The following is a 17,854-nucleotide window of genomic DNA, read 5'->3' on the forward strand; positions in this document are numbered from 1 at the left end:
AAAGCACAATCACCACGTGGGGCGTCCTTCGGCCCATCCTGGGGTGCTCAGGGGCACTGGTTGAGACCCTGCATCTCCCCTTCAATGTCCTCGGCTCCCTGCCCTGTGGTCTCCCTTAAAATGTAATGCCCCCACCTCCATTCAGTGTCAATGGGATGGCCCCGGGGGATGGGTGTGGGGGGAAGCCTGATCAAGGCGCACTAGCGGCTCCTCCCCGCAGGCCTGGTTGGAGCAGGGTCACGGGGCTTTTCCTCCCCCAGCCCGCAGGCCCTGTGGGCGCAGCTGCAGTTGGTCTCACTGATGCACACAGCTCCCAGAGGCCCTTGCTGGCCGGCTTGGCGACCCTATCTTTGGGCGCGCAGTGGCTCTGGAGCCAGCCCGTGAGGTCTTTGTGCATGGGCTTGGGTCACAGCGTGAGTTTGGTGCGGCCAGGCTGGCTCTGGCACCAGAGCAAGCTGACCTGAGCGATGCCACGCATCTCCGTCACCGCCCCCCACGCCGTCACGGCCTTGACCAGCAGGCTGACCAGCCAGGACAGCAGCTCAGGGGGCGTGGCCATCCGCAGGTGCTGCAGGTGTACCTTGCAGGTCACGCGCTCCATTTGTGCAGCCCGAGGAGGGCAAGGACCCCGAGGGCGACTCCCGGTGGGTCCAGGTGAACACGCCTGGCTCGCGCACTAGCTGGACGCCCCGCTCCAGCGTGGTCCAAGAGCGGAAGAACAGCTCGGGGGCCCCCCAATGCAGGAGGAACTCCCAGCCCTGGCGCCAGGCCAGAGGCCGCCAGGTGAGCTGCTCAAGTCCTGTCCGCTGGTGCTCCGGGCCAGGCAGCCAGAGTTGAAGATGGCGCCGCTGGTCAGGTCGCCCCGCAGCACCAGCTACCCAGAATTCAGAATTCAGTGTCAGCTCCTCTATCTGCAGGATCCAGGTAATCCTTAGCTTTTTAGGGTTCTGCTAGAAGCCGGGGACTTGGTGTATGTGTGGTAGCGTCCCCTTCCTCCAACTGGGTGGGTGTCGGCGCTCGCTCAGCTGAGGCCCCAGCCACCCTGGGCAGAGAAGGTCAGGGAAGCCCGGACGAACCCTGCCGCAGGAGCAAGAGGGATGGCTGGGCCCTTTGACTCCCGAGGAACCACCCAGAGGGATGCCCAGACCCTTAGACTCCTGTTGGACCCACCAATATGGAGTAGTGGGCAGCTCCTCTGCTTGAAGATACCCAGGCCTCTTTCTCATTAAGGTCCAACCCATTTAATTTTTTATTTCCTTGCTTGTGCTTCTGGTGTCATATTTTTTGTATATGATATGACATAGTGGTCCAATTTCACTAAAGTCTTAGCACCACTTGTTGAAGAGAATATTTCCCCCCATAGAATTGTCTTGGCACCTTTGCTGAAAATGACCATAAATGGATCTACTTGTCAGTTCAATCCTAGTGATCAATTTGTCTATTCTTTTGCCAATGCCAAACAGTCTTCACTCCTGTATCTTTGTATTGTATGTTTTGAGATTGGGAAGTGAGAGTACTTTTAAGTTTGTTCTTCATTTTCAAGATTATTTTGTCTTTGCCTAGCCATTTTCATTTGCATAGGAATATTAGGCTAAGTTTGTTACTTTCTGGGGAAAAAAAAAACGTAGTTGAGATTTTGATAGACATTCCATCAAATTGGTGAATAATTTGGGAAGAATTGCTCTTTTTTTTTTTTTTTTTGCTATGTTGGGTCTTTGTCACAGCAGTGGGATCTTAGTTGTTGTATGGAGGATCTAGTTCCCTTACCAGGAAAGGAACATGGGTCCCCCACATTGGGGGTGTGGAGTCTAAACCCCTAGACTACCATGGAAGTCCTAAGAATTCCTAGGTTAAAATAGTCTTTCATGAACACAGATGTCTTTCAGTGTATTTAGGTCTTTAGATTCTTCTGATGCTGTTTTGTAGTTTTTAGTGTATAACTTATTAATTTTATTACCAACAATGTTATTCTTTTTGTGGGGTTGTAAATGAAACTGCATTCTTAATTTCATTTTTGGCTTTTATTGCTAGTGTAAAGAAATGCAGTTGTTTTTTGTGTATTGATCTTAAATCCTGCAATCTTGCTGAACAAGTTTTATTAATCCTAGTGGTTTTTAAAGTGGATTTCCTTAGGATTCTCTATATACAGAATGATGCCATCAGTAAGTAAGAAATTAAAAATTTTTCTTTTCAATATGCAAGCTTTAGAATTTTTTTCTTAAACTACTTCCTCACTAGAACTCTAGTATTATGTTGAATAGGCATTTTTGTTTTGTTCCTGATCTTAGCATGAAAGCAATCAGTGTTTCACTGTTAAATACAGTGTCAGCGATGGGTTTTTCATAGGTGTCCTTTATCATATTGAGGAAGTTCTCTTTTCTTGCTCTTGAGTGTCTTTATTATAGATTACAACCATATTGGGTTTGTCAAATGATTTTTCTACATGTATGGACATGATATTTTCGGTCTTTTACTCTATTACTTTGGTGCATTACATTGACTAATTATATTTTATGTGTTGAACCAACCACCTTGCATTCCTGGGATAAATCCCATTTGGTTGGAGTGTGTAATCCTTTTTATATGTTTCTGGACTCCATTTGCCTCTGTTTTATTGATAGTTTTTGCAACTCTGTTTATAAGGTATATTGATTTATAGTTTTCTTTTTTTTTTAACTGATTTCTGTGTCTGGTTTTCACATCAGGGTACTACTGGTCTCAGATGGCGACTTATGAAGTGTTCCTCTTATTTTTTAAAAATATTTGTGAGGGCTTGTTATTAATTCTTCTGTAAACATTTGGTAGTATTCACCAGCAAAATCATCTTGGCCCTGGGTTTTTCTTTGTGGGGAATTTTTTGTTTACTAATTCAGTCTTTTACTTCCTTAAGCTCTATTTAACTTTATTTTCCCTTTGAGTCAGTGTTGTTAGTTTGCATCTTTATAGGATTTTGCTTATTTTGGTAAAATATTTAATTTGTTGGCACACCATTGTTCACAGAATTTCCTTATAATTTTGTCAGTTTGGTAGGGATGTCCTCTTTCTTTCTTGATTTTAGTAATTTTAGTCTTTTCTTTTTTCTTTGGTCAGTTTAGCTAAAATTTTCTCAGTTTTGTTGATATTTTCAAAGATCCAACTTTTGTTGATTAGTCTCTATTAAATTTTTTAAATTTCCTTTATTTCCACTCTATTCTTTCTTATTATTATTTTCCTTTTGACTTTAGGGTAGTTGGCTTTATTGTTTTATATTTTTAAGGTGGAAGGTTATTAATTTGAGGTCTTTCTCTTTTAAAATACAGGTATTTATAGTTATAATTTCACTTTAATCACTGCTTTATCTGCATCCTATAAATTTTGGTATGTTTTGTGCTCACTTTTATTAACCTCTACATATTTTCTAATTTCTCTTGCAATGTGTTTTTTGACCCATTGGTTATTTAGTACTGTGTTGTTTAACTTTCACCTATGTGTAAATTTCCCATATTTGCTTCTCTTATTTATTTTTGTTCCACTGTGGTCTGAGAACATAATTTGTATAATTTCAGTTCTTTTAAATTGACTGAGATTTGTCTTATGGCCTAACAAATGGTCTGTCCTGAAGAATGTTCCATGTGCTGTTGATGAGAATATATTTTGCTGTTGTATATATGTCAGTAAGGCCACCCAGAGTGCTGGTTACCTCTGGATGGGAGGAATTTGATTGGGGTGGATTCACAGGGTGCTCAGGGGGTTGCCGTGCTGGATATCTCTAATCTTTGGTGAGTACATGAGCATTTTATTATTTCTCTATTAGATGTACATGTATATTTTCATTCACTCATATATTTTATGGTTAAATATATTCAGCCAGCCACGAGACTATATTGTGTCAGTCCCAGTTTCTGCTTACAGAGAATATGGCTTAAGGACCAGGATAAGCTACAAGCATTCTGGATTTTTGAGAGTATCAGGAAGAAAAATAAATGTTTGCTATGAGCACAAAAGTGGCTTTTGCATTTGCCTTTTCATAGCTAAATGAGATGGTGTTTTTAAAAGTTAGCTTTGAGAAAACAAGTGTGTGTTAAAGAAGATACTCACTGAATTCTTGCAGTAGTATTAGAATCTGAGCAGACCTTACTGTCCCCAGGAGGATTTGATGTCAGGTATCATACATAAGTGGAGAAGGCAATGGCAAGCCACTCCAGTACTCTTGCCTAGAAAATCCCATGGATGGAGGAGCCTGGTGGGCTACAGTCCATGGGGTCGCCAAGAGTTGGTCGCAACTGAGCGACTTTACTTTCACTTTTCACTTTCACGCAATGGAGAAGGAAGTGGCAACCCACTCCAGTGTTCTTGCCTGGAGAATCCCAGGGACAGCAGAGCCTGGTGGGCTGCTGTCTATGGGGTCGCACAGAGTCGGACACGACTGAGGCGACTTAGCAGCAGCAGCAGCAGCATACATAAGGGCCTTCCCAGCTGGCTAAGTGGTGAAGAATCCACCTGCAATGCAAGAGATGTGAATTTGATCCCTGGGTCAGGAAGATCCCCTGGTGAAGGAAATAGCAACCCACTCCAGTATTCTTGCCTGGGAAATCCCGTGGGCAGAGGGGCCAGACGGGCTACAGAGTCAGACATGACTTAGTGAGTGCACAGCAGCAGCAGCATTTATAAGGCGGTCACTCTGTAAGTTCCTCTGCAGGTACAAAACGATAATCAGTGCTTGATGTTAGAGTTTTGTATTTAGATTGATCATCCTACCTTCCAATTGTCTACACACAAGTGGTCTGGACACATTATAGGTTTAGAGAATGTTTTCAGAAGCAACCAAAACATTATAGACACAGGCAAGAGAGGTTTGCAGTGTGACCAAGCGAGTGTGGGCTTTTACATCCTGGGCAAATCAAGAACTTAATGCTGAGAAAATTGATGTCATAAGAAAAGATGATATCCTGAAGTGACTTTTGCAGTGTGAAAAGAATTGAGATAACATAGGGCATGAAATGAAATTTCTGAATAAATATCTAAATGCGCCAGAGAGTTAAATTAATGTCAGATGCCTTTGCATTTTGTTTCTAGAAGCAGTCTCCACTCACAATTCTTTTGACTGCTATGATCAAAGGAAAGATCCTTTGACACACCAAGAAAAGTTTGATGCAGGCACAGCTTAAGAAATATTAATGAGTTACTGGATAGGTAAGTGTGAAAATAAAGGCTACAGTTGGGCTTCACCACAGAGCTGAAAATTTTTCTTACAAATTACACAGACAGAAAAAAAATTCTCTGGGAAAAAAATGTGAATCAGGAAAAGAGAGTAACTGATACGGAGGTTGGTTTCTAATTATAGTGCCACAAATTAAACAAGAAATCTTTACTTACAACAATGCCTAGGGCAAGTCAGTCAGCTTTATTGGAGGGAAGGTTTGGCAAAATTAATGCTGTTAATAAATGACAGAAATTTTAAGTATTATATTGTATTAACATTTAAATGTGGATTTTTCCAGGTTTCTGGGGAAAAGCAAAAACAAATCAAATGAAAACATTTTATGTACTCAGCACTATAGTAAGTAGTGGGGCAAGTCAGATGAATAGTGAATGAAATATATTTCCTTCCTGTGTAGACTTTATAATCTAGTTAAAGAGACACCATCTGGGTGAAATAATGAGATAAAAATATGAGGCTGAATCAGTGTACTTGCTCTTGTGGATGATTCTTAGCAACCTCACTCTCTGGGTCCTGGTAAAGAACCAGGCAGTGGAAGCATTTGCTGCGTGACCACCCAGGGCCCCTCATTCATTCTTACTGATTTCTAGTTGTACCTCCTTTAGCTTGTATGCAAAAATCGCAATGCCTCCTAGCGGCTCTTTGTTACAGAGCTTTCTACAAATTAAAAACAGGAATTTAAAGGAATGAAAATTGCTTGGAGCAGGAACATTGGAAATGATAAAAGGGCAACTAATACTGAGAAAGGAAACATAAAGTCTTTCATACGCATGACTTGGAAAGCATAACCGACCGAGAACATTTAGCAAAGGAGCAAGCAAGCAAGCCTTCCCCTCCCAGGCCTTGCTCTGACTGTGCTGTTGCCCAGAGTGATGGCTGATAGCCACATGCTGACTTCATCACTAACAATATGTTAATAGCTTTTGTATATATTTGATTAAGCCAGAAATTGTGTAATACGTTTGGGAAATCTTTCCATCAAAATTAGTTCAAACACAACCTTTTGGCATGCAAAGGGAATAAGCTTTAGTTCTCAGGACGAATCACAGTGGACCACCTCATTACCCAGCCATACTGGATAAATGAGGCATTACTCCATATCCTTGAGTCTGCTATTGTGTGGTGCAGGACATATTTTCTGTATTATTATAAAATAAAATTATAATACGATTTTTGCAATATCATAACTTTTATAGTGGTTCCTAAGGCAGCAAATTAGCCAGATTTCAGTCACACTAATGGAAGGATCTTCTGGATCAAATGGCTTATTAAATAAACTCAAATGAAAATAAGTATATATTTCATGTAGGTTTTCTGTTTTAATATTTGAATATAGAGTTTTTCAGTGTTCTGGGGTAGTGCACAGCACAGTAAAAGGCAATGGCAAAGAATATCACTGCCCATGCATATTTTATTACAAAAAGAAAACTGTGCATCTAGATTTGTGATTGGAACAGAGTCTAAGGGGTATTTATCATGATGGCAACACTGATTTTGGAAAAACAAAGGAAGGTGAAGGGAGCAGAAACCCAGGCTTAAGCAACAGCAGGTTTTTCTTTTATTGATTATTCATTTATTTTGTGGGATTTCAACAGTGAAAGAGACCTGAGAAACCATAAAATCAATCCCTCAAGTTGAAGTTGAAAGAAGTGAATCATTTCTTGCACCCACCGAGTGGTAGTAATTAATTTGAGGCTATCTCAGTTACTCTTCTATTAAACAGTTCTCTTAGGGAATCAAATTTATTTTAGTTTACTTATTGGATTCATCCTCAGCACTCAAGGTGCTTTTGAAGGATATGATGCAAATTGTCGGCATCATTTAACATTTATTGAATTATAGCATCACATGACTTAGAGCAGACACTAGACTTAATGAGAAAAGCAAGACGTTCCATTCCCAGTTTACAGAGAGAGAGTAACTAAGACAGGTGGGAAGGGAAAGACTTGCTCAAAGTCAGACATAATTTTGAGAGGCGATTAGAACCCAGTTTGGTTATCCTTGGTAGATTGCTGTTTTCACTGGTACATAAGCTGAACTTGCTGGGAAAATATATATCATGAAGAAATAAAATGTACCGAGAAAAAGAAGAGCTAATTTTTGAACTTGGGAATGTAGTTGGGATGTGTAAGCATAAATAATTGCAGGAGTGGTGGTTAAACTCCTGTATTTACTTAGCTATCATTCTGTTTGCATTTGTAATCAGTCTCTGCCAATTGGTGTTTGTTACTAGCCAACATGAGAAGGGAGGGACAGGAATGGGAAATAGTAAACCCAGATTATCTTTTATAAGTGTGTAAATTGATGGATATGGTAGATTTTTTCAGTGTGGAAACTCAAAGTTCTGTACCTCGTTCTGTTTCAGAAAACATTTTGGTTGTGTCAGTAGATCCAGAGCCAAAGGGTTTATTTACAATCCTCTTTTCCAACTGGAATGAACAAAAGGGAATCCTAGATCACAGAGGATTTTAATCTCTCAGTTGGGACCCTTCAAACCCCTAACATACACAGACAGAGCTGACTCTGAGCTCTTTCTACGCTGTTTCCGTGGTCACGGCTGCCCACTGTTCTGTTCCAACCCAAACTCTGCTATGATTTCGACCCTATGTCTCTGGCTGAAGCAGGCTGCTAGGAGTTCTGGGTTGATGTTTGGGTGTATATGGAGGGGCATGTGTCTTTCTTTCTTTGGGTTTGGCCCTGCCACTAAGTCTATAAATAGGATTTTAATTCTCTGTACTTCTTCCTGGGAAATTCCAACTTTGGCTGGAATTTTGTATTTTAGAATTTTCTGTCCATGTAATTAAGTCTTTTTGGCCTCCTGTTCTCTGCCCCCAACATCTTATTTTATCCTTTTCTTTTATTTCAAATAAAGGCATTACTACTTAAGGAGAAAGAAAGTGGGACTAGGGAATGATGAATACTAGAGATCAATTAATGTATTACAACCCAAAATGATTCTTTTTGACTCATGACTTCTGAAAATATACATGGTAGATGTTTAACATTAGGAAAAAGGTGAACAAAAAGAAAGAGAAAATGTTTACTGTGTTATTGATCTTCCTTAACTGAATTCTTTCATCTCAGAAATAAGCTTGCACAAAAGCTTCTGCTTGTACCTGCTGGGTAGATGTCTGCTTCTGAATCCACATCGTTCCTATTGCTTCTGCCATTTCCCAGCCCTTGTCAATGGCCGCCTCTTCTCATACAAACGGAACCATACGAAGCATCTAAAGGTCTCCTGGTTTCTAAAGGGATAAGAATTTGTTTATGAACTGAAAGGAACTTTTTCCTGACAAAATCTGATCAGTTGAGGATAAAACATCTAACAGGTCAATACTGCTTTCCTGGTGACAGCCCTGAGTGGGTGACCCAGGAAAAAGAGCCAATACAAATGAAAGGCAAGAGTAAAAGGAGTTACTGTGCTCAAGCACAGGAGGGGTGAGGAACACACCAATAGTGATCATATATATTCCAAGTTTGGTTAGTATCATAATAGATTGGATTAGAGGAGAAATTTGTGAATGTTTGGGGAACCAAGGAGACTTGAATGAAGAGAAGGCTTTAGAGACCGGTGTAAAAAATGTCTGAGAAGGAAATAGAGGTTGGTAGTGTCAGACACAGAGGTGGTTATGTTGAGTGTGTCTGGAGAAAACAAACTGTCTTAGTGTAGATACATGAGAGAGTGAAAGATGAGTCCAGGAAAAAAGCCTGTTGCAGAGGTCTGAAACACGTATACTCGAATTGGTTGCCAATGGATTTTAAGCATGATTGTAAATCAGTTTGAAGTTGGAGGAAATTGAAGGGTGGACCAGGAAGACTGGAAGGGAAGTAGAATTAGCAATCAGGAGACTTTTGTAGTAGCATAAGTGAGAAATCTTGAAAATCGAATCCCCAAATTTCACTGGCTGTGTCTTCATGAAGCCAACGAAGCTAGTGATCAAATAAGCCCTAGATCCCTTAGTAAATTTAATAAAAATCTCTGGAAACCCTCCAGAAAAATATCACATTTGCGCATACTTAGAAAACGTTGCTTATATTTCAGGGTGTTTGTAGATCCCTGGGAACCAGGAAGCATTTAGGAAAATATGAGCTACGAGATAAGCACCTTTGAGGCTGAATGACTTGATTGGCATTTGAAAAATGAACCAGCTATATAACAAAAATTGTTTACCATTTTGACATAATGTAGATTGGCATTTCACAACTTAAAAAAAAAAAAAAAACCTGATATGGAGGTCGTGGTCAAACAATTTTGGCAATGACTGCATAACTCTCTTATCCTCTGGAAGATGAATGTCACATACCGTCATGTTAAATGTTCTACAGTAAAGAACACTGGCTTAACTCTGTTTACTCCAGGGCTTCCAGCCATTAATCCAGCAGTTGTCAGAACCCGTCCACGCAGGCTTCACCCAGAGACACCTGCTGAATTGTCTCACAGTCTTTAGATATAAATGGAACTTAGGCTCCAAGGACGCCAAGTCCCTCTAGATCTGCCTTCACCTCTCTCAACCCTCCTTCCTGTGAACCAGGAGATGCACGTTCTGGTCTTACTAACTAGCTGTGTGATCTTGGGAAAATTATGTGCCTCAGAATTCATTTCTGGAAAAGAAGAGGGTGACTATCTATGCCCTTTATCAGTGGTCCTCAAACCCGAACGTTCGTGAGAATCACCAAGAAGACTTCTCGGAACCCCAGCCAGAGTTTCTGAGTGTGAAGGCAGGGCTGAAACTTGAGAATGTGCATTACTGTGGAGTTCCCAGGCGATGCCACTGCTGAGGGTCCACAGACCAAACTTTGAGAACTGCTGCTCTAGTATGTTTAAGGTCCTGTGAACACTTAAACTCTTCAAGTCATTTCTTCTCCAGAGCTGGTGACTCACTCACTGCCTGCTCCTGTTTTGGGTCTGCAGGGCCACACAATTCTCCATGTGTTATTTTGTGTGATGGTCACTATTGATGTTTTCTGAGGAAGGCTGTATCATCATTCCTGTTGCTCTTGCCATTTCCCAGCCCTTGTCAAAGGCAGCCTGTCTAATACAAACAAGATCATACAGAACATATGCTTTTTATAATTTATGATATGAATGAGCTTCTTCACAAAACAGACAGACTTAGAGCACAAACTGTGGTTTCTGGGGGGATGAGATAGTTAGGGAGTTTGAGATAGATAGGTACACATTTCTATATTTAAAATGGACAACCTATACAACCTTATAAAATGGACAACCTTATAAAATGGACAACCTTAACAAGGACCTATACTGTATAACACAGGAAACTCTGCTCAATGTTACGTGGCAGTCTGGATGGGAGGGGAGTTTGGGGGAAAATGGATACATGTATATGTATGGCTGAGTCCCTTTTCTGTCCACCTGAAACTATCACAACCTTGTTAATCAGCCAATGTATTTGTAAACTTCAATACAAAATTTAAAAGTTTTAAAACAAAAAAAATTCAAATGTGTAGAGAGGACACTAATGAAGTATGTCACTGTTGCTGACATGGTATATAGCAAAATTTTTTTTTTAAATTAGAGGATAATTACTTTACAATAGTTTGATGGTTTTTACTGTACATCAGCATGAGTCGGCATTAGGTATACATATGTCCCTTCCCTCTTGAACCCCCCTCCGATCTCCCTCCCAATCTCCCACCCCTCTAGGTTGTCACAGAGCACTGGCTTTGGGTTCCCTGCATCATACATCGAACTCCCACTGGCTGTCTATTCATATACCCTGAGGAAACCAGAATTGAAAAAGACACATATACCCCGATGTTCACCACAGCAGTATTTATGATAGCTAGGGCATGGAAGCAACTTAGATGTCCTTGACAGATGAATGGATAAGGAAGTTCTGGTACATACACACAATGGAATTACTCAGGTATAAAACGGAATGCATTTGAGTCAGTTCTAATGAGGTGGTTGAACCTAGAGCCTATTATACAGAGTGAAGTTAAGTCAGAAAGAGAAAAACAAATATCATCTATTAACACATGTATGTGGAATATATAAGGATAGTACTGATGATCCTACTTGCAGGGCAGCAAAGGAGACATAGACAGTTTGGACACAGAGAGGGAAGGAGTGGGTGAGATGAGTTGGGAGAATAGATTTGAGATATATAGCAAACTTTTTTGGATACTACATATTTGATGAATCAAGCCAACATGCAGTTAGACTTGGTAATACAAAGGACCTATCTACATGACATTTCTGTTAGGGGAACACTGCTCTGTTTAATGTGTATGTGAGTATAGATGCTTCTCAAACATGGGAAGGATTCCCTCTATTCAAAATGCATGGAAGCAGCTTCTGCAGCCAGGGCTGGGACAAAGTGATGACATTGATAAAACTTGACTTTGGGGCCCCTTCACTTTGTGTTTGGTCATTTAATAAATATTTACCGATCGTTGGCATATAAGGCATTAAGCTAGATCCTTTGGGGGATGCAAAAATAAATCAGATCAAATCCTTGCCCGCAATGGAATTTATAACCTAGTATGAGACTTAAGATGTGTGCATTCATGGAGACAGTGAGCAGGGCTGCTGCTTTATTGGCTGGGCTCAGTGACAGCAAATCTAATTACTAGCTATGTGACCTTGGACAGTTTATGTAACCCTGTGAGCCTCAGCTTCATAATGGTGGGTGAAATTATGCCCCATAGGATCAATTATGGCTTCATTGTAAAAACCCGTATAAAATGTTTTCTGCCATGTTCAGAATATATTATATATTCAATAAATGTAGCAGTTTTTAAAACTATCATCCTAAAAGTAGAGTGATAAATATAATAGATAATTTTTTAATGCTTATTATGTGTTGGATATTCAACTGAGAATTTCTCAGTTAAATGTATTACTTCATTTGCCCTATACCAACCCTTAAGAAACAGATACCATTTCATTTTGAAGATGAGAAATAGAATTCAGGGACCTTAAGTAATTGTCCTAAGGTGCTACAACTTACAAACGCCTGAGCTGTACTTTAACAACAGCATTCTGTTGCTAGAGCTTGTACCCTTAACTCCTGTGTATAGAGCGACTTAGTGGCTTCCCAGGTGGCTCAATGGTAAAGAATCTACTTGCCAAACAAGGGACATGGGTTCACTCCCTGGGTCAGGAAGATCCCTGGGAGAAGGAAATGGGAACCCACTCCGGTATTCTTACCTGGAAAGTCCCATGGACAGAGGAGCCTGGTGGACTACAGTCCATGGGGTCGCAAAAAAGTCAGACACAACTTAGTGACTGAACAACAACAGATAAATCAATGCTCGAAGAGGGATAAACAAGATGTTTGAGGAAGTCAGAGATAGGAGCAAAAACGTCTGTCTAGGAGGAACTGCTATTATGATAAAGCCTTAAAATTTGAGCTGGGGCTTGAAAGAGAGGGGATTTTGGCTGTACGTGTTCTCACCTGCTCTTTTCTTATTAAACATATTTATTGATTCCATAAATGTGTATCCAGCACTTATTTTGCATCAGACATCATGGGATGTCAGAGATGCAGCAAGGGAGTAAGAAGGGCACAACATCACTGATTCAGTGTTCATACCTTCATGCAACCTCTGATCCATAGGGGGAGGTGCCATTAATAGACATTTAATGAGTAATTATGAGGGAGAAATTTAGAATGCTGTTGAATTTAGGAACTATGAACTCCATCCTGGGCTGTGCTACATGTCATGGAAGACAGACATGAAGTGAAGATGTGGGTCTGTTCTCTTCAGTAGTTAGACTTCCCTGGGAAGAACTTAAGGTTTTCTTCATCTTTCTCACAGCTGTATATTCCCTCTTGCAGTAGAAATGTTTCCTCTCTGAAATCCATTCATTGGTAGTCACTTATGAGCTCTGAATTTTTAAATAAACTAATGTCTAGTCAAGGCTATGGTTTTTCCAGTGGTCATGTATGGATGTGAGAGTTGGACTTTGAAGAAAGCTGAGCACCAAAGATTTGATGCTTTTGAACTGTGGTGTTGGAGAAGACTCTTGAGAGTCCCTTGGACTGCAAGGAGATCCAACCAGTCCATTCTAAAGGAGATCACCCCTGGGTGTTCTTTGGAAGGAATGATGCTAAAGCTGAAACTCCGGTACTTTGGCCACCTGATGCGAAGAGTTGACTCATTGGAAAAGACCCTGATGCTGGGAGGGATTGGGGGCAGGAGGAGAAGGGGACGACAGAGGATAAGATGGCTGGATGGAATCACTGACTCGATGGACATGAGTTTGGGTGAACTCCGGGAGTTGGTGATGGACAGGGAGGTCTGGTGTGCTGCAATTCATGGAGTCACAAAGAGTCGGACACGACTGAGCAACTGAACTGAACTGAATGTGATTGGATAGCATTATAAAACTATTGACCTATTTCTGCCCCTCCCCTACTTTTATTTTTGATCACTGTCTTCTACCATACCCCTCCATTCATGTAGCTAGAGTTTGGTCCACACATTGCCTAAGAAAATGGATATTACAGGGCAGGAAATAGGGATAGGTCAGTCTTTCTGGCTCTAGTTTCTAAGAGCCTGTTCCCTGAAAGGTAGGGATAGGACTCTTGGCATAATCCACTCCAGTTGGAAAGACTCCCTGGGCAGAGAATGCCATTAGCAATGTTGGACAATGACTGGGATTAAATTTCTGCTTTATCTCAGCTGTGAATGAGGCACTGAAAAAATATTCAGTTAATTTATAGAAAAATAAAGGTTATTACTTCTTACTTGATGGCTTTAGTAGATAATATTGGAATCCATTGCACTGATTCATGCTAAGGTTTATAATCCTTGCCAGGTATCTTTTAATATGATATTCACTCATTCAGCAAATATTTCCTGAACATCTCCCTACCATGTACCAGAGAAGAGGTAGAGACTAGTATGAGAAGTTGGAGCAAGAATAGACACAGTTCTTGCTGAGTAATTTTTATTTTCAAGGCAGAAAGTCATTAATCAACTAATTAACAAATAGATGCAAAATTGCAAGTGTGGAAATTGCCACTGGGGAAAAAGATACAGGGACTATATAGCAGGGGGCTCTGACCTTTCCTGAGGGGACTGAGAAGTCTCTCTGGGAAGTGACATTTGAATTGAGATCCTGAAAATGATCAGTAGCTAATTAGGTAAAGAGGAGAGAGTCAACGTTCTTGGCAGATAGACTATTTCAAGCATTCATGTGATGGCAGAGCCACTAGGAAAAAATCTTGGTTGGAGGGAGGTGGAAGAGAAACTTTTGATCACAGAATGAGGGCAGCTGCCGACATGAAGGGCTTTCCTGGGTGTGAAGACATATTCTGTACGTGGGTGCTGCCTGAGTATGTCTCCCATTATCTTTGTGTGCATCTCTCTGAAGCCTCAGAGCTCAAAGTGTCAAAGGCTGAACTCTTCATCTTTCCCCAAATCTGCCCCTGCTCTTGAGAATCCCATCTTGACAAATGATGGCTTTGTCTTTGCATTTTGTATGAGCCAGAACCCTCAGCTTCATCCTTTCCTCACCCTCCTTCATCACCTATGTCCAATCAATCTCCAAGTTCCATCAATTCTGTCTCATTAATTTCACTTGCAACTAATTCACTTCACTCCACTCTCACTCCCACTGCCTTAATGGGGGTCAGCACCCTTGCACCTGGGCTCTGTGCATATTGAGCTACTTTACAGTCTTTGGAGAAGCTGCACGTTTCCCTGTCTCCAGGTTTTTATGCATCTCTTTCCTCTGCCCCGAATCCTCCTTCTTTCCTTCTCCCAGTCTTCAGCTAAGCGCTCCTGTTCACCCTCATGACGTCTCTCCTTAGAGAAGCCCACTCTGGCCCTTAGTCACAACCACTATGGAAATTGAGGTTGGCTTTTCCTCGTTTGTGTTCACTCTAAAGTACCTTGTGCTTATTCCCATCAGCCAACTGTTTATTCATCTAGACCTGGCTGTCCAACATGGTGGTCACTAATTACTGTGGTATTAAACATTTGAAACATAGCTAGGATAGGGTGAGATACACTGTTTGTGTAAAATACCATGTTGCAAAAACAGTACAAAAGATGTGAAATATCAATTAATTTTTTAATACTGGTTGCATTTTGAAATAATAGATTCAGGAAGTCAAATAATTATTATAATAAAATTCACCTGATGCTTTTTTACTTTTTAAAACATGTCTACCAGAACATTTAAAACTATAAGTGTAGCTCACCTTTGTGCCTCGCATCTTATTCCTATTGGATGTCACTGGCCTACATGCTAAACAGCTAGAGCAGGGGTCAGCAAACTCTGGCCCATGGGCCAGATCTGTTCTGTCACCTGTATTTATAAATAAAGTTTTATTGGAACACAGACAGGCTCATTCACTTACATATTCTTAGTGGTTCTTTCCCAGTAGGGCAGCAGAGTTGAACAGTTATGATAGAAACTATATGGCCCACAAGCCTAAAATAGTTACTCTTGGTCCTTTTTAGGAAAAGTTTGCCGACCTCTGTCCTAAAAGGCTGATATTGTATTTTATTCATCACTGTATCTCAAATCACTGCGTGATACCTGGCACTCAGTAAATGCTGAGTGAATAAATATCTAACCAGTAGATGTTTGTTGAATGAATACAAGTTTGAGATTATAATGACAGGATCGTCATTCACATCAGTTTATCATCCACAGCTTTGGTGACCATGTAACTAAAACCAAAAATTGAAATATGACCTGATAAACAGTTATATAATGGGACAAAAATCATATACAATATTTAAAGTTAGAACTCCCTGTAAGAACCCAGAATACATGGTCCCCACTTTCATCATCTTGAAATATCTTTTTTTTTTTTTTTTGACCATGCTGGGCAGGATCTTATTTCCCCAACCAAGGATCGAACCTGTGCTCCCTGCATTGGAAGCGGAGAGTCGTAACCACTTGACTGCTAGGGAAGTCCTCATCATGAAATATCTTGACTTTGGAGGAGACAGATATTTTAATTATGCTTGAAAACAGGGTGGAGTGTTGTATCAATGAGAAAGAGAACTGTCTTAAATGTTAGATATTAGGATTAAGGGTTTAGGTCCTAACAACCTTTTCTGTCCCATGGGTGCTTTATTGATATTGTAGAAAGGAACCTGAAAACTAGAGGGCAGAGTGATGATGGAGGCTAAAGACCAGCAAAGAAAAGACTCCCAGAAAGACGGTATTTCAGTCTTTTTGCAGGAGATCCTGATCCTCCAGAAAGGATTCCCAGATGCAATTTCCCTGTAGGTTCATCCCGTGAACCTACAAGCTTTCTACAGGCAGTTTTTTTTTTTTTTTAACATTTATTTATTTTTTAATTGAAGGATAATTGCTTTACAGAATTTTGTTGTTTCCTGTCAAACATCAACATGAATCAGCCATATGTATACATATGTCCCCTCCCTCTTGAATCTCTCTTCCATCTCCCTCCCCATCCCACCCCTCTAGGTTGATACACAGCCCCTGTTTGAGTTCCCCAAGACATGGAGCAAATTTCCGTTGGCTATCTATTTTATATGTGGTAATGTAAGTTCTCATGTTACTCTCTCCATACATCTCACCATCTCCTCCCCTCCCCCCGTGTCCATATATCTGTTCTCTATGTCTTTTTCTCCTTTGCTGCCTTACAAATAAATTCATCAGTACCATCTTTCTAGATTCCACATGTATGTGTTAGTACATGATATTTATCTTTCTCTTTCTGAATTACTTCACTGTGTATAATAGGCTCTAGGTTCATCCACCCCATTAGAACTGACTCAGATGTATTCCTTTTTATGGCTGAGTAATATTCCATTGTGTATATGTACCACAACTTCTTTATTCATTCATCTGTCATTGGACATCTAGGTTGCTTCCATATTCTAGCTATTATAAATAGTGTTGCAATGAACATTGGGGTACATGTTTCTTTTTCAATTTTGGTTTCCTCAGGGTATATGCCTGGTAGTGGGGTTGTTGGGTCATATGTTGGTTTTATTCCTAGCTTTTTAAGGACTCTCCATACTGTCTTCCATAGTGGCTGTATCAGTTTAAATTCCCACAAATAGTGCAAGAGGGTTCCCCTTTCTCCACACCCTCTCCAACATTTATTGTTTGTAGACTTTTTGATGATGACCATTCTGACCTGTGTGAGGTAATATCTCATTGTAGTTTTGATTTGCATTTTTCTAATAATGAGCGACATTGAGCATCTTTTCATGTGTTTGTTAGCCATCTATATGTCTTCTTTGAAGAAATGTCTGTTTAGGTCTTTTTCCCACTTTTTGATTGGGTTGTTTGTTTTTCTGGCATTGTGTTGTATGAGCTGCTTGTATATTTTGGAAATTAATCCTTTGTCAGTTGTTTCATTTGCTATTATTTTCTCCCATTCTGAGGGTTGTCTTTTCACCTTGTTTATAGTTTCCCTTGTGTTTTACAGGCAGTTTTTGCTGGAAATGTAAAGCAGAAAATCACATGGAAATCTGAATTGGTTTGTGTACATAGAAATTAATTCTTATATCTTAAAAATGGCATTGAGTGTTGGAAGAGAATTAAGTACATCTTCACACTTTCATCCAAATATACTCCTGTCATTTACTCTCTGTTCACAAATCTGCAGCTGTTAAAAAGACACAAAATAGTTCTCTGTTGCTTTCCTCTGTCAAATTGTTGGTGAAAATTATTTTACAAAATTGAAA

The sequence above is a fragment of the Bison bison genome, unplaced genomic scaffold (genome assembly GCF_000754665.1).
Source record: "Bison bison bison isolate TAMUID 2011002044 unplaced genomic scaffold, Bison_UMD1.0 scf7180017864491, whole genome shotgun sequence".
NCBI lineage: Eukaryota > Metazoa > Chordata > Mammalia > Artiodactyla > Bovidae > Bison > Bison bison.